Raw genomic sequence first — 25614 nt, 5'->3', positions numbered from 1 at the left:
AAAAAAAAAAAATGATCCAACCGTAAAAACCCAGCCCAGTGTTGCCAACTGTTTTCCAATGAAAGTAGCTAAATCTAGCGAGAAAGTCAGCAACATGGATATATAAAGAGAACTGGATGCAGCGTTTGAGGCGTTCATTCCTATGAAAGTTGCTCAGTGGTGCATGAAGCCAAAATGGCTCGACTCCCGAGAGATAAAATACCCGGATCTTCCAGCGATCATCCGCATCCATTGGGCCCATAGAGCAGGCGCAGTAGCGTTTCCTTTAACTCCGCCTCCAAGCCTTCGGTCCATCCGCGGTCTGGGAACACGAATGGAGGAAGGGAAAACATTTTTAAGGACATAATGATTTAAATAAGGGCTATTCAAGTGTTCGTACTGGGAAGTTGATTTACCTAAAAAATTATCAGCTGATTTACAGACGTCTCTTTCCCAATGTAAGTCTATGGGAAAAAGTCTTTTTGGGCCCAATGGCATCGTTTGGCCTCTTCGAAAATTTGCTTCAAAGCCCGGGCGCACTTCCTGGGGGCTTGGCTGACAGCAGGCCATCCTCCAAAATAGTCTAATCTTAACCAATAACCGACCCTCGTTAACCGATTATTAACCGTTAACCGACAAGATTAGTGCCTGGCATGCAGCGGTGCGCCAGCTGCAGTGTATGAGCACAACAGACAACTGAGTCCTCAGTTCACCGTCAGGAGAGTTACTGTAGCAGCCATGACGGGAGCCAACTTCCTGTCCCGTAACTCCGGCTCAGACTCTCTTAAGGTGGGCTCTTAAGGTGGACCAGCTTTTCTCCTTAAAGTGACAAGTTTTTCTCAGCTTTTTAATGAATTATTAACATTTCTTTTAACCGTTTTAACCAATAGCGTTAATCGGTTAAAATGCTTAATGTCGGTTAACGGTTAGAGATTACCAACCCTAGCTTTAATTTCACGATTCTTTGAAGTTATTCAAATTGAGCATGCCTCAGTACACTATAATTTACCGATCTCCTGAGAAAACTCATTTGTTTTTTTATTTGTATTTTTATTCTATGGCCACATATGATCATAATTTATCAATATCCAGTCAACCACATAATAATTTCTAGTTCACAAACATTTTCTAGGATCAGCTGTTCAGATGTATACAAATGTTGCACAACCAAATTCTCTCTCCACTTTATAATCTGACTGTATCTTTTTATATTTACAGTAATATCAACCAAGTACAATTCCTGTTTATTTAATTTCATAACACTGTTTCTCCTCAGCTCTGCTGATCAATTACAGCCCTGCCCAATCTATGGATCTTTGTACTGTAACTGTTGTGAACAGTATTTCTCTGTTGGAGAAATGATTTGGTTTCCAGTCTGACTTATTGACAGTGATCTTATTTTCTTAACAATGTTTTTTTTCATCCATTACTTTTGATATGTTGTGGATGTTAATCTTGTATATGTATGATTATAATGGTAATATAATGTAATATCAATGTATGCGATCAATAAACAAATGGTAAAGCTCATGTTTTACTGTTGTTTCCCTCTCGCTCGCTCTCTTCTTTACCATCTCCTCCAGGAGATAAATTAATGGAAAGCAGCCGATGCTGGAGGTTTGCGGGCTTCTAACAGGTCCGAACAACGGGAGTGCACAACTATACTATGACTATTTTAATTTTTTTGACATACTATAATATGCTGCAGTGAGGACTCAACCTTAGTACATGGGGCACCTGTTCTACCAGGTGACCTAACCCAATTTACTACACTGTGACTTTTTTTCAATTTTTTCCACATACTATGACTTTTGTTTAACATACTATACAATTACTTTTTTTCGACATACTATAATATGACTTTATTTTTTTCGACATGCTATACTATGACTTCATTTGAACCCTCCCGCTCCCTACACACCCACAGTCACAGATGAACTGAGCTGATTTCCTGTAAATGGAGAGAGGAGGAGCCACACTGACCATGTCATCCAGGCTCATGAGAACAAGGTCTGTGGAAAGAGGCTAGATCACGCGTCATATCTTCGGACGTTTAACGCATGCGCAGTAGAATCTGCTCTGCAAGACCGCAGCTTCAGTTACACTGCGCATGCGTTATACCCGAACCAAGACCAGTGACCCAGCCTCCTTTCTATAGTCCTTGATGAGAACAGAGAGGAAGCATGAAAACGAAAGCATTTAGTTTGTTATTCTAGACTCCATTTTGAGAAAACGGCACAGAGAGGTGACGACTGAAAACTGAAGCAGGGTGAGTGTTAATCCAACATTTTATTATTTTACTGTCAAAGTGTCTGAGTCAGTTTCTCTCTGTATGTGTGTGTGTGTGTGTGAGATAGAGAGGTTGTGTGTTACTTCCTGTTCTCTCAGTCTTGTCTGTGACTCTTGTACAAACTTGTTTCCTGTACATGGTCACTGTCAGCGTTAATGTTTAACCTCTCAGACTGACTTCAGATCAGAAGATGATTGACTGTGTGGAGGAAGAGGAGGACAGAGCAGAGTCTCTAGTCTCTGGCTGTCTGTCTATGAAGAGTGATCAGTCTAAAGGATATCTTCTACTCTTCAGTAATGAAGCTGGACCCTCAGAGTCAAAGTAAGAGAGCTGCTACTAACTCATTTATAGGACTCATTTTCACTTTCCTCTACCAATACCATGTTTTCTGTTGATTTTGTGTTTCTATTTTAAAGTTTCTACTAAAATGTATTTGCTAACTGAAGTTGAACAAACGTTTCTTGACACAAAGAGAATTAACCCCCCCCCCCTCCAGCCAGTTTCACTTCCTGTGTTTTGGTTAACGTTCTTCCTCAAACAGAGAATGGATGTTTGGTTAATAGTCAGCTGTAACTCATCACCAAGGCAACCAGATTGCATCATTTTTCAACCCAGTTTAGATGAATTTACTGTTTATCAGCCCACAAATGAGACAAGAATTAGCTCAACACACCGACTCTCTCTCACTCGCTCTCTTCTTCACCGTCTGGGAAGATACAGAATGATATAAAACAAAGTGATGCCATGCCAATGCCATGATTTAGTTGATTGTGTGTTTGTTTATTAAATTTCTACTAAATGTATTTACTAAGTGAAGTTTAACACACTGTTGGTGACACAAAGAGAATGAATTAGTGCATTCTTCCTCTTCGTATCTGTGACAGCTGTCAGTCACCCAGAACAGCTGTAATCTAAGAGGACTAATACAAACTTTAAACCACATTATTGACAGTAGCAGTAGTTTGTGTATTTAGAAACTGAAATGTCTTTGTCATCAGAGAGTTTATCAAGGATTCATGTGATGTGAATCAAATCATCTTGGTGTTTGCAGAGTTCAGTCCAGACAGAGAGCAGAGTCTCCAGTACCCAGCTGTCTGTCTATGAAGAGTGACTGGTCAAAAGATAAACCTCCATACTTCAGTAATGAACCTGGACCCTCAGACACAAAGTAAGAGACTGTTTCTACTGTAAGCTGACCTGATGGATGATGATGCATTGAGGATGAAGACTAAATGTTCTGCTAACAGATTTATATTCCTGATGCAGAACTATAGAGAGGTCACATAGACCAGAGCAATAGAGAGGTTACGATAGACCAGAGAAATTTAGAGGTCCCGATAGACCAGAGCAATAGAGAGGTCCCGATAGACCAGAGCAATAGAGAGGTCCCGATAGACCAGAGCAATAGAGAGGTCACGATAGACCAGAGCAATAGAGAGGTCACGATAGACCAGAGAAATTTAGAGGTCCCGATAGACCAGAGCAATAGAGAGGTCCCAATAGACCAGAGCAATAGAGAGGTCCCGATAGACCAGAGCAATAGAGAGGTCACGATAGACCAGAGCAATAGAGAGGTCACGATAGACCAGGGTTGCGTTCGAATAGTCCTTTTTGCTTAGGAAGATTCCTAACTGAGTGAAATGACCCGGAAGTATCTCAGTAGCAGCCGTGATAAGAGCCGTTCGAATTCACCAAAAGTTAAAGGGACTGTTTGTAACTTTTCAAGCGTATAAATGTAGCGGGTCGGCACATATGCGCGCTCGCGTGTGGCCGGAGCCTCGTCTCCGCTGCCTGCTCTCCTTTACTCAGACAGCGCGCGCGTCTTCCACCTCTAGACGTGAACGCGCGCTCACTCCACACTGCAGAAGAGTTAGTTTAGCTCTGAGAATATCTAGTGAATACACAGGGGACGTTTGTGCAGAAATAACTGCTGCAGCTCCTCCAGACCAACAGAGGTTTCCCGTGTCTTGTGAAGTGACGGAGCTCTTCAGAGAGTTACGTTGTCTTCTCGTTACCGACCGGGTGCCGGCGTCTCCTCTGCTCTCTCCGGCTGCGGGCGGAGGGAGCAGAGGAGACATGCTGGAGAGCCCCGCTGCCTCAGCCTGCACTCGGGCAGGAAAAGCCAACACTAAGATCAGATCTAAATCATGTTCATGGAGAGACCTTCGTCTGGTCAGCTAACATTACTGCCAAGCAGCTGAAATATAGAGTGATATTGTGGTTTTAGCTGACGTGTGTCGCCTCACTGTTTTGAGTGATGCTCGTTCAGGTATATTGAGAGCGAGCAAGCGCGAGCCCGACGCTGACTTTCGTTGATTTCACGGCCACAGGTGTCGCTGTTAAGAAGCATTTCTGAAAGTTACAAATAGTCCCTTTAAGGGTACCATCATTTTTGTCCAGGCCAGTTTCATTAGTTTGTTTTTTAAAATGATTCTGTTGAACCACAATTCAAAAACAATGTCTGATTTTCATTAGTTAATTTTCAGTGAATTTTTATTTATTATTACTTTTGTCAGTTTCAAGTTATTTCAGTGACCATTGTGGGTTTTTCTTTCTTTAACGGAAGGGTACCAACAATTTTGTCCACGGCTGTATATATACTGTACATGTAGCAGTGTCATCATGTAGAAACCTACGTCAGGTCACGTGGGTGAAAGTTTTTAGAAGGTCTTGAAGTGAAAACAGCATTTTGATGCTAAAACATACGTACATAGAGTTCAGATTTGAATACATAAGGAACACCACTGGGAAGATACAGGATGATATAAAAACAAAGTTATGCCATGCCAGTGCCATGACTTTGTTGATTGTGTGTTTTTATATAACATCTCTACTAAAATGTATTTACTAAGTGAAGTTTAACACACTGTTGGTGACACAAAGAGAATGAATTAGTGCATTCTTCCTCTTCGTATCTGTGACAGCTGTCAGTCACCCAGAACAGCTGTAATCTAAGAGGACTAATACAAACTTTAAACCACATTACTGACAGTAGCAGTAGTTTGTGTATTTAGAAACTGAAATGTCTTTGTCATCAGAGAATTTATCAAGGAGTCATGTGATGTGAATAAAATCATCTTGGTGTTTGCAGAGTTCAGTCCAGACAGAGAGCAGAGTCTCCAGTACCCAGCTGTCTGTCTATGAAGAGTGACCGGTCCATGTACATTCCTCTATCCTTCAGTAATGAACCTGGACCCTCAGACACAAAGTAAGAGACTGTTTCTACTGTGCACTGACCTGATGGATGATGATGCATTGAGGATGAAGACTAAATGTTCTGCTAACAGATTTATATTCCTGATGCAGAACTATTAGTGCAGATACTGTTTCAAACTAAGATGGATCTTAGTCTGGGTTTTATAGTCACAAACTACTGATTGTATTTCTGTAACAAAACACCTGAGAACCTCCATTTCACAATTTACACTTCAAGAAAATATTCATATTTCTGCCTGAACGTTGAAGTCGCTGTAAAGATTTACAACTATTCAAAATCTGAAAGAATGTGTTTCAAATGTGTAAATGTGTAACACAAAAGCAGTAATTTTCCCTCTCAGAACACAGGAGTTGCTGCTCTACTGCTGCATCCATCGGTTAGTTAGTTTGTGTTATTGTGTGACTTTCTGATCCAAACTAACGCGTGTTGAATGTTTGAGTTTGTTCTTTAACTAACTACTGATGTAGAATATGGTGAAGGGAATTTAAGCTCACTTACTAAAGATTCAGAGCTTGCAGTTGAAAGTTTTGGATCATTAGTAAGTGGACCTTTGACCTTAGATTTTCTCCACCATATGTTGTTCCTTAAGGTCAAGAACAAACATCCCTGGGCAGTAGTGATGTTAAAGTTATCTGCTCATACTAAAAGGGGCAGTAATGTAAATTTGGACCACTTCTCTTTTTAGAATATTTGAATTACATTCATGCCTTCATTTGATAGTTGACAGTAGAAAGTGACAGAAAACAGAATGACATAAAAATAAATGTAAACCATCTGGATTTGAACCAGAGACACCACTGTTACATACTGTGTGTCTTAGACTGCTGGTCTACCACACTATTTAGACCACTTCTAACCTCAGTTCAAACCTAACTAACTCAAGCTAAGCTGCCCAAAGTGACCGTGAGACTGTTAAGAACATGATCAGCTCTCTTTAATGGAGGACTTTCACTGTGAAGTAGCTGTAGAAAGTGTTGAACCTACAAAATAAAACAGGAAACAAACTACAAACAAAACCCAAGACCATGACAGTACCCCCCTTTCTCAAGGGACGGATCCCAGACGTCCCTAAAACAGAGTCTATGAACTCCATCAGGGTGGGTGGAGGGAGTCCGGAGGAGGGATTAAGGGGCTAGCGGCCGGGCGCTGAACAGGGACGGGGCAGGAAAACTCAGGCGTACGACCCGGGGACAGGACAGACAGGAGAAACTGATCAGGAGGGCGACCCCTCTGGAGGACGACCCCTCTGGAGGACGACCCCTCTGGAGGACGACCCCTCTGAAACCCAACGTGCAACAACAGCTGTCAGTGTGCTGACTTGACTATGACATGTGATTATCATAAAGTGGGCATGTCTGTAAAGGGCAGACTCGTGGGTACCCATAGAACCCATTTACATTCACATATCTGGAGGTCAGAGCGTTCTTCCAGACAAGCTAGCATGACATGGTTGGTAACGATGGATTCTTTAGGTTTTCTATAGTTTCACATGTTACCAGTATCTTCACTCTAGCTTTAAAACTGAGCCGCTACAACCTCTGAAAGACAGAATATCGTCCGTTGGATTGTAAAGAGGTTAATAAGACAGCCAGATAGTAAAATTCAGCTCATTAGTGTTTATGAAAGCAGGAGAGTTGAAATAAAAGGAACACTGTCATCACAGACTGAATGCTGAATTCAAACAGAAAAGTAACAACACTTTAACTGTTCCCTGTGACCATCTGAGCTTTGAGACAGTGTCGGCCAATCAACAAAGCCTTTTAGTTATAAAGACATGTCTTCACAGGAAGAGGAAGAGGAGTGATGTCTCTGTGGAGGACCAGCTGTCCTGCTGTGCTGTGTACTTGGACCAGTCTGCTTCATCAGGAGACTCCTCCTGTCCCCAGTGTGGAAAAAGATCCAGAACCAGAGCTGGACTGCAGCCAGCCGGTCAGACCAGCACTGTACAAAGTAAGACTCTACATCTGTCTGCTGACGTCTCCATGTCTGAAAACACTACTTGTTCTTTTAATACATAAAAAGTCATAAAAGTCCCACCAGGTCCTGCGAGGACACTAGGGGACGCCCTGCTCCACTCAACTGGCCGTTCAAGCCATAGACATATATACATACACCAACGTTGGCGTACGATCCAGAGGTCAATGAGGAAACTCCGACACTCAGACGACCAATCGTGTAACTTCATCACTCAGTGACAGACTTTTAGGGTTGTAGGGCTGGCCGTCTGCGGTCCAGCCAAAAAGACAGAGAAAACAAGAGAGACATAAATAAATAACCCTCAAATACTCAACATGATTTACTGTGGAGACGGACGCTCTTAGTTTCACTTTCCTCCTCTGCATTTCATTCATTACATCCAACGTGCAGTAAATGTCGTCACAGTGAGATTAAACCTAATGTTTATTATTTTCCAGCGTGTTTTTTAGATGAAACGGACGACACACTGAACGGCAGACTGCAGAGTGTGTTTACTACTGCGACCACCAACAGCTCTCGTCACATGTCATGTTGCTTTTTCATACATCAGAGGACTAATTTGCTGAATCTTCACAGGTCTTTAGACCGTAGTGGAAACAGACAACAGTGGACTGAAGGAACCTTTTAGTTCCTTAAAAGTAGTAGGACTAAAAAGTCCCAGGAACTTTTGGTGGAAACCCGGCTTTTGTTATTGGTGCTGTTCAATAAAAACATGTCCACACAACGAGTTATGAACATATTCTGCATTATTTGATGAGTGGATCAGTTTTAAATATTACAGTGAGGAAGGAACAGCCACAGTGAGCTGTTTAGATGAAGAGCTGCAGACGGACAGCTGAGGCTCCGCCTCCTCTGCTGTCAATCAAACATGTACACCGACTGAGAGAAAAAGGAGCATTTCTGATGCTTCCACTAAAACTAGACTGTTTAACCTTTACTGCTTTTTTATTTACTTTATATTGATCACTTCAATATTGGCAATGAAAATAATAATCACATTTTCTTTATTTTTAACTTTTGTCCTTCTCTTTCAGCAGATAGAGGTCTGCAGGAGGTTGTAGATGAACATAAGATCAGTCTGAGGAGGAGATGTGAATGTGTGACTGAAGGAACTGATGAAACAGGAAGTGGAACCCTCCTCAACAGGATCTACACTGAGCTCTACATCACAGAGGGACAGAGTGAAGAGGTTAATACCCAACATGAGGTGAGGCAGCTTGAGACAGCTTCCAAGAAGAAGCACCCTCCATGACGCTCCAATCAAGTGCCAGGACATCTTTAAAGCCTTACCTGACCAACAGGGACACATCAGAGTCGTTCTGACGAACGGCGTCGCTGGCGTTGGAAAAACCTTCTCAGTGCAGAAGTTCACTCTGGACTGGGCAGAGGGCTTGGAGAACCAAGATGTCAGTCTGGTGGTTCTGCTCTCGTTCAGGGAGCTGAACTTGATCAGAGATGAGCAGTACAGTCTTCTCATGCTGCTCCATGTTTTCCATCCAACATTACAGAAGGTCACAGCAGAGAAGCTCGCTGTCTGTAAAGTTCTGTTCATCTTTGACGGCCTGGATGAAAGCAGACTTTCACTGGATTTCAAGAACAGTGAGGTTGTGTCTGATGTCACCCAGAAGTCATCAGTCAACGTGCTGTTGACAAACCTCATCCAGGGGAATCTGCTTCCCTCAGCTCTCGTCTGGATAACTTCCCGACCTGCAGCAGGCCAATCAGATCCCTCCTGCATGTGTTGACAGGGTAACAGAAGTACGAGGCTTCACTGACGCCCAGAAGGAGGAGTACTTCAGGAGGAGAGTCAGTGATGAAGAGCTGTCCAGCAGAATCATCTCACACATCAAGACATCCAGGAGCCTCCACATCATGTGTCTAATCCCAGTCTTCTGCTGGATCACTGCTACAGTTCTGGACCACATGTTGACTACAGACCAGAGAGGAGAGCTGCCCAAGACCCTGACTGACATGTACTCACACTTCCTGTTGGTTCAGACAAAGAGGAAGAAGCAGAAGTACGGTGAGGGACGTGAGACGAGTCCACAGGAGCTGACGGAGGCTGACGGGGAAGTTCTTCTGAAGCTGGGGAGGCTGGCGTTTGAACATCTGGAGAAAGGAAACATCATGTTCTACCAAGAAGACCTGGAGCGGTGTGGTCTGGATGTCACAGAGGCCTCGGTGTACTCAGGAGTTTGTACAGAGATCTTCAAAAGAGAGTGTGTGATCTTCCAGAAAACAGTCTACTGCTTTGTTCACCTGAGCATTCAGGAGTTTCTGGCTGCAGTCTACATGTTCCACTGTTACACAAACAGCAACACAGAGGTACTGAAGGACTTCCTGGGAGAAGAATATGTTCATTCAACCCTGGATGACTTCCTGAAGAGAGCCATGGAGAAATCCCTTGAAAGTAAAAATGGCCACCTGGACCTGTTTGTTCGCTTCCTTCATGGCCTCTCTCTGGAGTCCAACCAGAGACTCTTAGGAGGTCTGCTGGGTCAGACAGACAACAGTCCAGAAATCATCCAGAGAGCCATCAACAACCTGAAGAAGAAGAACATGTATGATGCCGAAACCTCTCCTGACAGAAGCATCAACATCTTCCACTGTCTGACGGAGATGAACGACCACTCGGTACATCAGGACATCCAAGAGTTCCTGAAGTCAGAGAACAGATCAGAGAAGAAACTCTCTGATATCCACTGCTCAGCTCTGGCCTACATGCTGCAGATGTCAGAGGAGGTTCTGGATGAGTTGGACCTGAAGAAGTACAACACATCAGAGGAGGGACGACGGAGACTGATTCCAGCTGTGAGGAACTGCAGAAAAGCTGTGTAAGTCCAGATGTGATTAACTTTATAGATCAGTGTAGATTACTAGTTTAGTTCTTCAAATATACACACTATAAATTATTCTTAAAATATAATATTCTTATAAATGTTCCACGTGTTTATTACATAAATATGTATTTGTATTTTGTCACAGATGTTCTTGAGCTGTTTCAAATGTTGAGTTCAAAATGTTTCAGTAGTTTGTGTTTCTAGCTGTCAAGTTAATGAACACTTATTCTATTTATTTCTAATAATTGTTACATTTGACAGTTTTTTCTTATTTATGTTTTGGGTGATGGAGACGACATGTGAACCTGGTAAAACAAATGAAAAAAACAAAAGATCAGCTGTCTGGTGGAGTGCTGGGTCTAACCGGTGTAACGGCAGCAACAGAACGTTTGCTGATCCGGCGGGGAGTCGGGGCGGTCCTGGGATCAGAGTCCTGGTGCTGGGGTTTGCTTTCAATAGGCCTTGCACCACATTACACCTTACCTCGTGTGTTTTTGGGCTCATCTCTTTCGTTGGCTTCAAATCCAAACTGTTGCCATGTTGCTGCAGTTTTAGTTTTCTTTGAGACCAGCTCTGCCATGTCTCGTCTCGTCACCCCAAAAAACACATGAACTTCCTAGTAAACAAACCTCTTCTTGTTTATACACCAACATTATATCATAATATTACGTTAATCACGTTGTCATATTGCTTATTAGTAATGCAATACAGGCTGGATTTAGCACTGTGACTCTGTCGGCACAGGTTGTTGATGTCGGCTACTTTTTAATTTGCCAGAACGTGTCGTTAGCATAAAATCAAACCGGTTTAAGCTCGTACACCGGACCGGACCGGACCGGCAAAACCGAAAATCGACCCAACTCTAGCATTAGCCACCGTAAACTACTGGTCATACGAGACAAAGATAGTCGTTGTAAAACCCCTGAGTGTGTTGAATCGAGCAATGGTGCATTTTATTGCTAATGAATTCAAGTTGTGTTCCATCATCTTGTTTTGAAGTCTTTCCTTTTATTCTGTTACTCACAGAAGGAAACTCTGGTGTTTCTCTCTCTTGTTGCTGTAGAGAAGAGTAGTAACAGGAAATACACAGCTTCCACCAATAACAGCAGTCTGATGAATATATAACAGCAGAATGGTAGAATTCAGACTTTTTAAGAGATCTTATACAAACCAAAGATCAATGTTATGTTTTTAATGCTGATACACTGATATCATCTTTCTGATGTCATTATGTTGTAAATAATGCAACCTCATTGGTTCATTCATTGTGTTTGTGAGCTGAATACGTTTGATGCTCAGAAAAGAGTGTTAATGACAAAACACCATGCAGTCATCAAAATATCTAGTTATATGAATGTTTAATTATGTACAGGTCTAATATTATAGTGATTTGTTTAATTTTCCCATTTATGGACGTGAACCTGAAAGCAGCAGGTAGCTAGCAAAGAGAGGTCATCTTTATCAACTGTATTATTATTACTTATTCACTGAGTTTTAAAAATGCTTTTCTAATCAAGAAGGCCTCATGCTAACTTTGTGGAGACAGACCTGGGATCAGATCACACTGACAGACTGGACATTAGGGAAGCCTCAATGTAACTACATGTTCTCTCTCTTCATCTGCAAGATTAAAGAAAAACAAAGATTAAAAGTCTGCAGGTTTGAGAGAGAGTGATGAGAATTATTGTTTCATGTCAAACAGTGAGATAAGATTAGCTGAACCACTGATGTGAGGAGTAAATGTTGATTAAAGAAGTATATATCAAACTGTTTAGTCATCAAATGCATGAAGTAAATATAAACTGTCCTCTTTCATAATAACATATTTTGTAATTTTTGTGTCATCACAGACTTTCTGGCTGTGACTCTCAGATACTCACTGTGAAGTTGTGGCCTCAGCTCTGAAGTCCAACCCCTCCCATCTGAGAGAGCTGGACCTGAGTCGCAACTACCTGAAGGATTCAGGAGTGAAACTGCTTTCTGCTGGACTGAAGAGTCCAAACTGTAGACTGGAGACTCTGAGGTCAGTTCACTGACTGTAGTTTGTGTAGTTTGTACACACACTCTCTACACACTGGCTCTGCTCCAGATGGCTCTAGAGAGGGACATTCACGTTTTCACGTCGGCCATCGTAGCTCTCCAACACGCTTGGCACACAGGAGAGGCTTCAGTTGGTTGTAATCTCCTCACCTCACCACTAGATACCTCCAGATCCTACACACTGGACCTTTAACCACAGACCTTATTTCAGCCATCTAACTAAAAACCCATTGACTTCCAGACGAGGGAACAGGAAGTGCTAAAATGCTAACTTCATTTCTGGGTTTTAGGACTCATTCCTGTAGCGCTCTATTTGAACATGTCTAAAGGTGCAGCACTCTTCAACAAACACGTATTGCACCAACTTAAAGGCACACAAGTGATGATTATGAATGACACCATCTAATCAGAGGTCTCTATGGTTCTAAGTTATTCCCACGTTCTTTTTGACAGCAGATCTAACTGTGATCTGTTTTCATGTCAGCATTGTCTAATTATTTGAAGCAAAAACCAAATAAATATTCTGCATCATGAAACATCTTTGCAGGTTCCATATTTTGTTCAAGTCTATCTGAATACAATACTCACATGTTCATATGTACATTCAAAGAGTTATTGATGTCTGTCATCATTCCTTCTGTCTGTGAAGCAACCCCCGTATAACCTGAGTGTTACGAGATGAGGACTAAATCCACAGTCTTGTTCTGTGTAAAATGACCTGTAAAGTTGATCTTAAACTAATCAGAGGCTTCAGCAGTCTGAGTTAGATGTATTAGGGCTGGGTGACTTGGAGAAAATCAAATATCATAATATTTTTTTGTGTAAATGACCAATAATAGAACAGCTAGAACAGTCTGGTAAGTTCAGAGAATGACATCACTTTACTGTAATGTAGCCTTTAAAACCAGGAAGAGACGACACTTACAACACAACACGATATTACTAGGGCTGTCAATCCATTAAAATATTTAATCACGATTAATCGCAAATTATTCACAATTTTTGTATCTGTTCTAAATGAACCTTAAAGGGAGATCTGTCAAGTATTTAATATTCTTATCAACATGGGAGTGGACAAATATGATTTATGTAAATGTATGTATATATTTATTATTGTAAATCAATTAAGACACAAAACAATGACAGATATTGTCCAGAAACCCTCACAGGTACTGCATTTAGCATAAAACAATATGCTCCAATCATAACATGGCAAACTGCAGCCCAACAGGCAACAACAGCTGTCAGTGTGTCAGTGTGCTGACTTGACTATGACTTGCCCCAAACTGCATGTGATTATCATAAAGTGGGCATGTCTGTAAAGGGGAGACTCGTGGGTACCCATAGAACCCATTTACATTCACATATCTGGAGGTCAGAGGTCAAGAGACCCCTTTGAAGATGCCCATGACAGTTTTTCCTCGCCAAACTTTAGAGTAAGTTTGGAGCGTTATTTAACCTCCTTCCCGACGAGCTAGTTTGACATGGTTGGTACCGATGGATTCATCAGGTTTTCCAGTTTCCTATGATACCAGTATCTTCACTCTAGCTTTAAAACTGAGCCGCTATAACCTCCGGAAGATCGATTGCATTAATGCGTTAAAGAAAATAGTGGCGTTAAAACGATTAACTTTGACAACCCTAGATATTAGGATATCCAAAATCAAAGACGATATCTAGTCTCATATCACGATATGGATATAATATGGATATATTGCCCAGCCTTAGTATGTATCCAGTCAGTATGTTGTGTTTGACAGTTTCCTTGTTGAGCTGCAGGAGGAATAGTAACTCAAAGAGGGAATTTGGTACTAAACAGTGTGTAACTTTGATTTGTCGACTCAGACTGCTGAATCTTCATATTAGTTTCACTTGAACTTGTGAAGTCATTTCTTACAGTGTAGTTGTGTTATGAAGGGACCACTTCACAGGAGGAATGATTACTGCCACCAATAACTCTTTTAATGTACATATGACATGTGGCTGTTGTTTACAGACACACTTGAACAAATGTGGACCTTTCCTTTAAATGACATAAACCTGCTAGGCTAGCAGATACAGTGAGAAGAAGGCCATGTAATAAATGAAGTAATGAAGTCCAACAAGTCTGATTTGATATTGATCCTCTAATTCCAGACTTGACAGAGATCAGCAGCATGTTATTGATGTGTGTTGACATGAACAGGTGTATGAATGTTGTGGTGACATTTGGATGATGTCTGTAGAAGGCTGACATTATGATGATCCACAATAACACAATGACAAAGTCACTCTACTCATTTTAGGGAAAAGATCATTGATTAGGACATAGTGATGTTGAGCTACACATTTAAAACCTGAACACATCTGACTGGATTATAAAGTGATTTTTATCTTCATCATTTATTCTTTATTCAGATTGAGGGACTGCAGTTTGTCAGAGATCAGCTGTGCTTCTCTGGCCTCAGCTCTGAAGTCCAACCCCTCCCATCTGAGAGAGCTGGATCTGGATGACAACAAGCTGCAGGATTCAGGAGTGAAGGTCCTGTGTGGTTTTCTGGAGAGTCCACACTGTAGACTGGAGACTCTGAGGTCAGTTCACTGACTCTCTGTTACTATTAGAGATCTTATATGTTGAATTAACAATTGAACCTGATTTATGTACAAACATAACTTACATCCATAAAGTTATTAATGTCCTTTTCTTCATATTTTCATGTTTCTTGAACTAAATCTAGTCTGCAGTCACAAAAGACTTGTGTTTCTTAAAGAAAGTGTAGAAAATGTCCACTGTTAGTTGTTAAAGTAAATGAATGTTTATCATTGTTGGTAAATGGTCACATCTGGATACAGAAGATCCTCTCAACTAATATTCAGGGTTCCTACGCAGTATGGAGAAGTATGGAATTTGATTTTAGTCATTTCCAGGTCTGGATGAGTATGGAAAAAAGAAAAGAGAGAATGGAAAAACATGTCTGTTTCCAGACTGTTGCCCCTATTCTGCTTTCTAAGATATCAAATTCAGAATTTCTAAAAATAAATAGATCATACAAGCAGAGTGTTTTTCATGGTGTTTAGAGCAGCCGGTGCAGCCACAATGTTTACTACTGTGTGAGAGAGCGCGGGCCAGAGAGAGCTTGATGTCGTTGAAAGCAGCACAGGAAGTAGGCTCTGACTGAACGCACACTCCTACAGAGCTGCCTCTACGCCTGTAACGTCACAGCCAGGGCCGGCGCCTCCATAGAGGCCAACTAGGCAACCGCCTAGGGCGGCACTTTGGCAGCCAAATATGGGCCAACTATTCATCATGAGCAACATAACAATAATAATATAATAATAAAAAGTAACCGGTAACTGCAGGCAGACGGCACAGAGCAGAACGCTGCCTGTCAGACTGGGACAATCTAATACTTTACATATTGAGGGGGGGGACGAGCGGCCCCTCCTAATTTGGACTGGTCCCTGTTTCAGCTGAAATCTGATTGGCTCAATCATTTACATCATGAACGTGATGAACTGTGACCAGTGTTCCAGCTGGCCGGTCTGGTTTTGATTCAGTGATGACGTGCTGATACAAACTGAGGAGGTGTCATCCACGATGAAGAGTCTTGAAGGTCTTCATCATCATCATCATCACATTCTCTTTATACCACTAAAACTCTATTAGTGGTAAAATTACTAACCCACAATGTTTCGTCTCGCGCCCTCCGGCCGCTCACATAAGACACCTCTCCGTCTCAAAGTCCTGGGATGGGTTTGTGTCCCAGTCTGTCCCTGGTGCTAATAGAGGGGCGGCATCATTGTGATTCACCTAGAGCAGGATGTTTGACAGCAGAACGTCGTCCAGCTTTCTCTGTAGGACTGTAGACTGAACGGCCACGATGAGTAAAGTGTTCTGAGGGCTGGCTTGATGATCCCAAACACAAAGCCTGGTTGGTTAACAATTCCAAATGGGAAAAGAGAGCTGGATGCAAACTTTGAGGAAAATGGTTTGACATCTCAACCATGGTGGGGGGGGGGGGCTGTAGTCTTGTAACAGCGTCCTCTGAACCCCGAGTCACAAAGTCAAATATGGTCTGAAAAATCTACAGAGAAGTCTGGAAAAGTCTGGAATGTAAAATGTAAAATGTGTAGGAACCCTGAATATTTGTTCTGAATTGATCAAGTTTACTTCATGAAGTAGAAATATTTCTCTGGTTTCTGATTGTTTCAACATGTTCCACAAATAATGTCTGATCATCGATATTGATCCTTCAGCACACACACATAGATGAACACAGAGATCAGCAGCATGTTATTGATGTGTGTTGACATGAACAGGTGTATGAATGTTGTGGTGACATTTGGATGATGTCTGTAGAAGGCTGACATTATGATGATCCACAATAACACAATGACAAAGTCACTCTACTCATTTTAGGGAAAAGATCATTGATTAGGACATAGTGATGTTGAGCTACACATTTAAAACCTGAACACATCTGACTGGATTATAAAGTGATTTTTATCTTCATCATTTATTCTTTATTCAGATTGAAGGGCTGCAGTTTGTCAGAGATCAGCTGTGCTTCTCTGGCCTCAGCTCTGAAGTCCAACCCCTCCCATCTGAGAGAGCTGGATCTGAGCTACAACATCTACCTGCAGGATTCAGGAGTGAAGGTCCTGTGTGGTTTTCTGGAGAGTCCACACTGTAGACTGGAGACTCTGAGGTCAGTTCACTGACTCTCTGTTACTATTAGAGATCTTATATGTTAAATTAACAATTGAACCTGATTTATGTACAAACATAACTTACATCCATAAAGTTATTAATGTTCTTTTCTTCATATTTTCATGTTTCTTAAACTAAATCTAGTCTGCAGTCACAAAAGACTTGTGTTTCTTAAAGAAAGTGTAGAAAATGTCCACTGTTAGTTGTTAAAGTAAATGAATGTTTATCATTGTTGGTAAATGGTCACATCTGGATACAGAAGATCCTCTGAACTAATATTCAGGGTTCCTACGCAGTATGGAGAAGTATGGAATTTGATTTTAGTAATTTCCAGGTCTGGATGAGTATGGAAAAAAGAAAAGAGAGAATGGAAAAACATGTCTGTTTCCAGACTGTTGCCCCTATTCTGCTTTCTAAGATATCAAATTCAGAATTTCTAAAAATAAATAGATCATACAAGCAGAGTGTTTTTCATGGTGTTTAGAGCAGCCGGTGCAGCCACAATGTTTACTACTGTGTGAGAGAGCGCGGGCCAGAGAGAGCTTGATGTCGTTGAAAGCAGCACAGGAAGTAGGCTCTGACTGAACGCACACTCCTACAGAGCTGCCTCTACGCCTGTACGTCACAGCCAGGGCCGGCGCCTCCATAGAGGCCAACTAGGCAACCGCCTAGGGCGGCACTTTGGCAGCCAAATATGGGCCAACTATTCATCATGAGCAACATAACAATAATAATATAATAATAAAAAGTAACCGGTAACTGCAGGCAGACGGCACAGAGCAGAACGCTGCCTGTCAGACTGGGACAATCTAATACTTTACATATTGAGGGGGGGGGACGAGCGGCCCCTCCTAATTTGGACTGATCCTCGTTCTGGCTGAAATCTGATTGGCTCAGTCATTTACATCATGAACGTGATGAACTGTGACCAGTGTTCCAGCTGGCCGGTCTGGTTTTGATTCAGTGATGACGTGCTGATACAAACTGAGGAGGTGTCATCCACGATGAAGAGTCTTGAAGGTCTTCATCATCATCATCACATTCTCTTTATACCACTAAAACTCTATTAGTGGTAAAATTACTAACCCACAATGTTTCGTCTCGCGCCCTCCGGCCGCTCACATAAGACACCTCTCCGTCTCAAAGTCCTGGGATGGGTTTGTGTCCCAGTCTGTCCCTGGTGCTAATAGAGGGGCGGCATCATTGTGATTCACCTAGAGCAGGATGTTTGACAGCAGAACGTCGTCCAGCTTTCTCTGTAGGACTGTAGACTGAACGGCCACGATGAGTAAAGTGTTCTGAGGGCTGGCTTGATGATCCCAAACACAAAGCCTGGTTGGTTAACAATTACAAATGGGGAAAAGAGAGCTGGATGCAAACTTTGAGGAAAATGGTTTGACATCTCAACCATGGTGGGGGGGGGGGGCTGTAGTCTTGTAACAGCGTCCTCTGAACCCCGAGTCACAAAGACAAATATGGTCTGAAAAATCTACAGAGAAGTCTGGAAAAGTCTGGAATGTAAAATGTAAAATGTGTAGGAACCCTGAATATTTGTTCTGAATTGATCAAGTTTACTTCATGAAGTAGAAATATTTCTCTGGTTTCTGATTGTTTCAACATGTTCCACAAATAATGTCTGATCATCGATATTGATCCTTCAGCACACACACATAGATGAACACAGAGATCAGCAGCATGTTATTGATGTGTGTTGACATGAACAGGTGTATGAATGTTGTGGTGACATTTGGATGATGTCTGTAGAAGGCTGACATTATGATGATCCACAATAACACAATGACAAAGTCACTCTACTCATTTTAGGGAAAAGATCATTGATTAGGACATAGTGATGTTGAGCTACACATTTAAAACCTGAACACATCTGACTGGATTATAAAGTGATTTTTATCTTCATCATTTATTCTTTATTCAGATTGAGGGACTGCAGTTTGTCAGAGATCAGCTGTGCTTCTCTGGCCTCAGCTCTGAAGTCCAACCCCTCCCATCTGAGAGAGCTGGAGCTGAGTCACAACTACAACAAGCTGCAGGATTCAGGAGTGAAGGTCCTGTGTGGTTTTCTGGAGAGTCCACACTGTAGACTGGAGACTCTGAGGTCAGTTCACTGACTCTCTGTTACTATTAGAGATCTTATATGTTGAATTAACAATTGAACCTGATTTATGTACAAACATAACTTACATCCATAAAGTTATTAATGTTCTTTTCTTCATATTTTCATGTTTCTTGAACTAAATCTAGTCTGCAGTCACAAAAGACTTGTGTTTCTTAAAGAAAGTGTAGAAAATGTCCACTGTTAGTTGTTAAAGTAAATGAATGTTTATCATTGTTGGTAAATGGTCACATCTGGATACAGAAGATCCTCTCAACTAATATTCAGGGTTCCTACGCAGTATGGAGAAGTATGGAATTTGATTTTAGTCATTTCCAGGTCTGGATGAGTATGGAAAAAAGAAAAGAGAGAATGGAAAAACATGTCTGTTTCCAGACTGTTGCCCCTATTCTGCTTTCTAAGATATCAAATTCAGAATTTCTAAAAATAAATAGATCATACAAGCAGAGTGTTTTTCATGGTGTTTAGAGCAGCCGGTGCAGCCACAATGTTTACTACTGTGTGAGAGAGCGCGGGCCAGAGAGAGCTTGATGTCGTTGAAAGCAGCACAGGAAGTAGGCTCTGACTGAACGCACACTCCTACAGAGCTGCCTCTACGCCTGAACGTCACAGCCAGGGCCGGCGCCTCCATAGAGGCCAACTAGGCAACCGCCTAGGGCGGCACTTTGGCAGCCAAATATGGGCCAACTATTCATCATGAGCAACATAACAATAATAATATAATAATAAAAAGTAACCGGTAACTGCAGGCAGACGGCACAGAGCAGAACGCTGCCTGTCAGACTGGGACAATCTAATACTTTACATATTGAGGGGGGGGACGAGCGGCCCCTCCTAATTTGGACTGATCCTCGTTCTGGCTGAAATCTGATTGGCTCAATCATTTACATCATGAACGTGATGAACTGTGACCAGTGTTCCAGCTGGCCGGTCTTGTTTTGATTCAGTGATGACGTGCTGATACAAACTGAGGAGGTGTCATCCACGATGAAGAGTCTTGAAGGTCTTCATCATCATCATCACATTCTCTTTATACCACTAAAACTCTATTAGTGGTAAAATTACTAACCCACAATGTTTCGTCTCGCGCCCTCCGGCCGCTCACATAAGACACCTCTCCGTCTCAAAGTCCTGGGATGGGTTTGTGTCCCAGTCTGTCCCTGGTGCTAATAGAGGGGCGGCATCATTGTGATTCACCTAGAGCAGGATGTTTGACAGCAGAACGTCGTCCAGCTTTCTCTGTAGGACTGTAGACTGAACGACCACGATGAGTAAAGTGTTCTGAGGGCTGGCTTGATGATCCCAAACACAAAGCCTGGTTGGTTAACAATTACAAATGGGGAAAAGAGAGCTGGATGCAAACTTTGAGGAAAATGGTTTGACATCTCAACCATGGTGGGGGGGGGGGGGGGGTGTAGTCTTGTAACAGCGTCCTCTGAACCCCGAGTCACAAAGTCAAATATGGTCTGAAAAATCTACAGAGAAGTCTGGAAAAGTCTGGAATGTAAAATGTAAAATGTGTAGGAACCCTGAATATTTGTTCTGAATTGATCAAGTTTACTTCATGAAGTAGAAATATTTCTCTGGTTTCTGATTGTTTCAACATGTTCCACAAATAATGTCTGATCATTGATATTGATCCTTCAGCACACACACATAGATGAACACCGAGATCAGCAGCATGTTATTGATGTGTGTTGACATGAACAGGTGTATGAATGTTGTGGTGACATTTGGATGATGTCTGTAGAAGGCTGACATTATGATGATCCACAATAACACAATGACAAAGTCACTCTACTCATTTTAGGGAAAAGATCATTGATTAGGACATAGTGATGTTGAGCTACACATTTAAAACCTGAACACATCTGACTGGATTATAAAGTGATTTTTATCTTCATCATTTATTCTTTATTCAGATTGAGGGACTGCAGTTCGTCAGAGATCAGCTGTGCTTCTCTGGCCTCAGCTCTGAAGTCCAACCCCTCCCATCTGAGAGAGCTGGAGCTGAGTCACAACACAAACCTGCAGGATTCAGGAGTGAAGGTCCTGTGTGGTTTTCTGGAGAGTCCACACTGTAGACTGGAGACTCTGAGGTCAGTAGAGGGTCGGAGTCGGTCCATGCTGGTTTCAGCAGTATTGTTGTGATGTGTTTCCTCCGTTAAGCTGTGAGAGGAGAACGGTGACACACAGAGAGAGAGAACAGTCAGCCAATCAGATCAGCCAGAAGCTTGTTGTGATCATGTGTTTGAGTCGATGTGAAGAAGATGTTGTTGTGTTCATGTCTCCTCCCTTTAAGGTACAATTTGAACAGATATAAAACGTGATTAATTTGAGATTAATCACGATTAACTATGGACAATCATGCGATTAATCACGACTAAATATTTTAATGGATTGACAGCCCTAATATTTACATATTTGTCATGTAATATTTAAAAGTAGATGAAACATTGAAATGTGACTGAAACCAACCTAGCAGCAGTAAATCCATCATTAAAGTGAGCAGTGAAAAGCTCTCTGTTTCTGCAGTAATGATGCTCTCAGGACTCTCAGCAGTTTATTTCCACTGTGTGGATCATAAGATAATATTACACAGAGACAAAGAATTTGAACACATAATGCCAGGCTAAAAGCAACACAGTTTAAACTGACACATGCAGAAAGGTCAGCGACTGTGTGAATGTGTAAATGAACAGACTTGTAATATCACTGCCCCGTCTAGAGCACCAGAGATCTGACTAGAACTACTTTGTGTACTCTGCTGAGTTAATGTGATCACATGTATTGTTATGACCTGTATGACAATAATGTAGCCTTCTTCTCTCAGCTGCAAACCCAGCGGTGTGAAACGGACATAAATGACATTTATATAACCACAATAACACAAAATCAGTACATGATCTCTTATCATATATTCATATATGATATTCATATAGTCACTCATCTGAATCAGCTTCTTGAGCCGTATGTTGCAGTGAGACACGTCAGAGTCGTGCTCCTACAGTCCCTCAGACTGAATGTGTTGCCTTGGTTAGTTTGCTACCAATACTTTTATGTATGCTGTGGGTGATTAGAAGATGTGAAAGTAAGCCTGCTTACCGCTGTGAATTATGTTTATAGATTTATTATTTACTTTCTCCCAAGTCTGTTTCACACCGCCGGGGTTGGAGCTGAAAGAATAAGACTAAAGTATTGTGATTCCTCCAGGAGATGAATAAAGTATCTTCTGTTCTATTCTATAAGAACACATCTAATCAACACATTGATTTAATGGAACACACGTGTAATTAGTTCTAGTCAGATCTATGGTGCTCTAGATGTGGCAGTGATATTAAAAGTTGGTTAATTTACACATTCACACAGTCAGCTGTCCGCTTGAACGCGCTCATAGCCAGACTGAGAAACCCTGGGTTGACTTACGGAGTTGATAACAACTGTCGTAGGACCATTTAGCGGGATCTTGGTTGAGGGGTTAGTTAAACCAGATAAGGAGAAGATACCCTGGGTGTGTTGGACTGGCTTCGTAGTACAGGCCTCTGGTCTGGGAGCTCTGAGCTCAGTGTGTTCACTCCAATACGTTAACATGAGAGCTGAAAGGAAGCTGGCTACGCTACACAGACTGAAGTCCCTTCTGCTCTTTATACTGGATGCTGACTGACAGCTGATGAAGGGAGTCTCTGTAAACACTGATGGATGACTTCTGTTGTCTTCTTCTTCTCTCATCAGATGGGGGTGGTAGTGATCTCTAACCACCATCATCCCTGTGTGTTCCTCTGGACCTGACAGAGTATCATCAGTGTATCTGGACTCTGTCCTTCTGCACAGTCTCTGCAGACACACTGAGACTCCTCCACTCCTTCTGCTCCACACTCAACCACCTCCTCCACCTGGACCTGGGTTTCACTTTGTCTTCATTCATTCATATATTCTGAACCCAAAGTGCCTCTGCAGATCAGTTCTGTTTATGACAACAGAACTGTAGATTAACACATTTAAATAGATGTTTCTGCTTTGCTTTCTGTTGCAGCTCCACCCTGTGGAACGATGGAGTTCTGCAGTTAATTTCCACATACTACTAAATATATATATACCATATACAATATATATACCAATGCCAGCCGTTTTTCATATTATAACAGATTTGCTTGTAACAAACAGAAAGAAGTAGATAGAACCTGAACCTGAGGCTTCAGTTTCTCAACTAACTACAAACAGATTATGTCTGGATTTTGGTGGAAAGTCAGCTCCTTAATATTGTCTTTTGTATGTGATGTTTGATGTAAAACAAAAAAAAAAATTTTTTTAGTTTATTACAGATGTACACACGTGGACAAAATTGTTGGTACCCTTCCGTTAAAGAAAGAAAAACCCACAATGGTCACTGAAATAACTTGAAACTGACAAAAGTAATAATAAATAAAAATTTACTGAAAATTAACTAATGAAAATCAGACATTGCTTTTGAATTGTGGTTCAACAGAATCATTTTAAAATACAAACTAATGAAACTGGCCTGGACAAAAATGATGGTACCCTTAACTTAATATTTTGTTGCACAACCTTCTGAAGCAATCACTGCAATCAAGCGATTTCTGTAACTCTCAATGAGATATTACTTTTGTCAGTTTCAAGTTATTTCAGTGACCATTGTGGGTTTTTCTTTCTTTAACGGAAGGGTACCAACAATTCTGTCCACGTGTGTATGTGTCACCCTGCTAGTTTTCACATAACATGGCTCAACACAGACACATGAAGTCAACCTGTGGAGCTTTTCCCCTCAGAAATCAATGTTGAGTCGCCGTTATCACCACCGTGTTCTGTAGCTCCTGGTGGAATGTTGTTAAAAAATTAAATGTAATCATAATTTACTTTATTTAAAATGATGAAAAATGCAATCTATAGAGTGAATGAAGAGAGGGAGCTCCGTTAGTGAAAGCAAAGCAGTGAATCAGAGAAATAAAACATTATTTTCTGATTGTTTCACGGCGGTTACGTTCTAAAGCACCAATAAACACGCCTCCGCACAACCCTGCAGGAAGGTGCCTTATTGCCGGATTTTTAACGAATGCAGCCGAAGGTCAGGCTTCATCTTGTCCTCTCTGCACGGCGTGTGCCACGCCTTATTTTTTTCCCAGTGTTGGGCCTCGTCCCGCCCTACTGTGCTGTGATTGGCTAGTATTCGTTGCCTCTGCCTCGACTGTTCGGCTCATTTTGCACACGGGAGAAGTCTTTGCCTTCAGGGCTTTCTGCCAGAAAGGGTTTATTTGAACCCAAACCATTATCTTTTCCTAAACCTAACCAAGTAGAGTTGCTGCCTAAACCTGAAGAGGTTTCTGACAGAGGCAAACTTCTCCCATGTGCACTCAATTCAAACAGTTTAGCATTTAAATGGAATTAGCAAGCTAACTAGCCGGCCACTACATTAGTAAAATTTGAACAACACACACACTTGTCACAGTGTAGGAAAGCTCATCACCATTTGAGTGACAACTTTGTTTTGCTCATTTTCTGTTACCAGTGTAGAGACGGTAACCTTCTGGCTCAGGCCCCTGCTTGAAAATGACATTCCCAAAATGAAGAGAATATCTCTGCAACTACATATGAATAATCTTGGTATGATAAGAAAGGCAACACTTGGGAGATTTCTGCAAAGGTGTAAGCTTCTGTATATACTGTATGTTACTGGCTATTTGCAAATAAAGAAAGATTTAATCTCCGAGTTTTTTAGAGTGAATATCCCTTTGGAATGATGCAGTTGCAGAACATTACCTCTAGCAAACCATATCACAACATCTGAACATTACCTGTGCACACATTGATGCTAATAAAGTAAAGAGTGAATAAAGAGCTAATGGAACAATGGCCAAGCGTCAGGGAGAAGAAAACACTGTTAAGTATGCATGATTGTTTCAAATATAAATAATACATAATAGCCTACAGAGATTTCTATTAAGTGACATTTTTCAACATACTATACTATGACTTTTTTTCAAAATACTATATATACTAGGACTTTATTTAATTTTTTCCGACATACTATGAAAGGAGCCACTGGTTGGATTCAATCTCACTGTGGTAAGGACTCATCCTTGGTACATGGGACGCCTGCTCTACCAGGTGAGCTAACACAACATACCATACCATAATAGGAATTTATTTTTATTTTTTCATCATACTATACTATGACTGTTTTTGACATATTATACTATGATTTTTTAATTTTTTAAACATACTATACTATGACTTTTTTTTTTTTTTTTAATTATTTTTGTCTTTTTGTCTTCATGAGTTAGTGAAAGGGAGAGAGAGAGAGGACGATATACAGAAAAGAGGCCACAGGTCGGATTCGAACTTGCTGCAATGAGGACTCAACCTGAGTACACGGGGCATCTGTTCTTCCAGGTGAGCTAACACAATTTACTATACTATAGCTTTTTTTTA

At 41.4% G+C, this 25614-nt stretch overlaps 1 protein-coding gene and 2 long non-coding RNA genes across 3 annotated transcripts in view; 2 read left to right on the top strand and 1 right to left on the bottom strand.

The window, feature by feature from the left end:
- LOC119483763 (NACHT, LRR and PYD domains-containing protein 12-like) overlaps positions 1-25614 on the top strand; it is a 542841-nt gene that overhangs the window by 261957 nt on the left and 255270 nt on the right. The window lies entirely within an intron of this gene.
- LOC119483868 lies at positions 4723-23936 on the bottom strand. The gene is made up of 3 exons (XR_005205827.1): positions 23844-23936; positions 6035-6041; positions 4723-4823 (listed from the first exon to the last, which is right to left on the bottom strand). It is a non-coding gene; the product is annotated as an uncharacterized LOC119483868 (long non-coding RNA).
- LOC119483862 lies at positions 21233-23463 on the top strand. Its single transcript, XR_005205820.1, has 2 exons — positions 21233-21266; positions 22900-23463. It is a non-coding gene; the product is annotated as an uncharacterized LOC119483862 (long non-coding RNA).

The sequence above is a fragment of the Sebastes umbrosus genome, chromosome 24 (genome assembly GCF_015220745.1).
Source record: "Sebastes umbrosus isolate fSebUmb1 chromosome 24, fSebUmb1.pri, whole genome shotgun sequence".
NCBI lineage: Eukaryota > Metazoa > Chordata > Actinopteri > Perciformes > Sebastidae > Sebastes > Sebastes umbrosus.
This window is presented reverse-complemented; position numbering and strand designations above follow the sequence as displayed.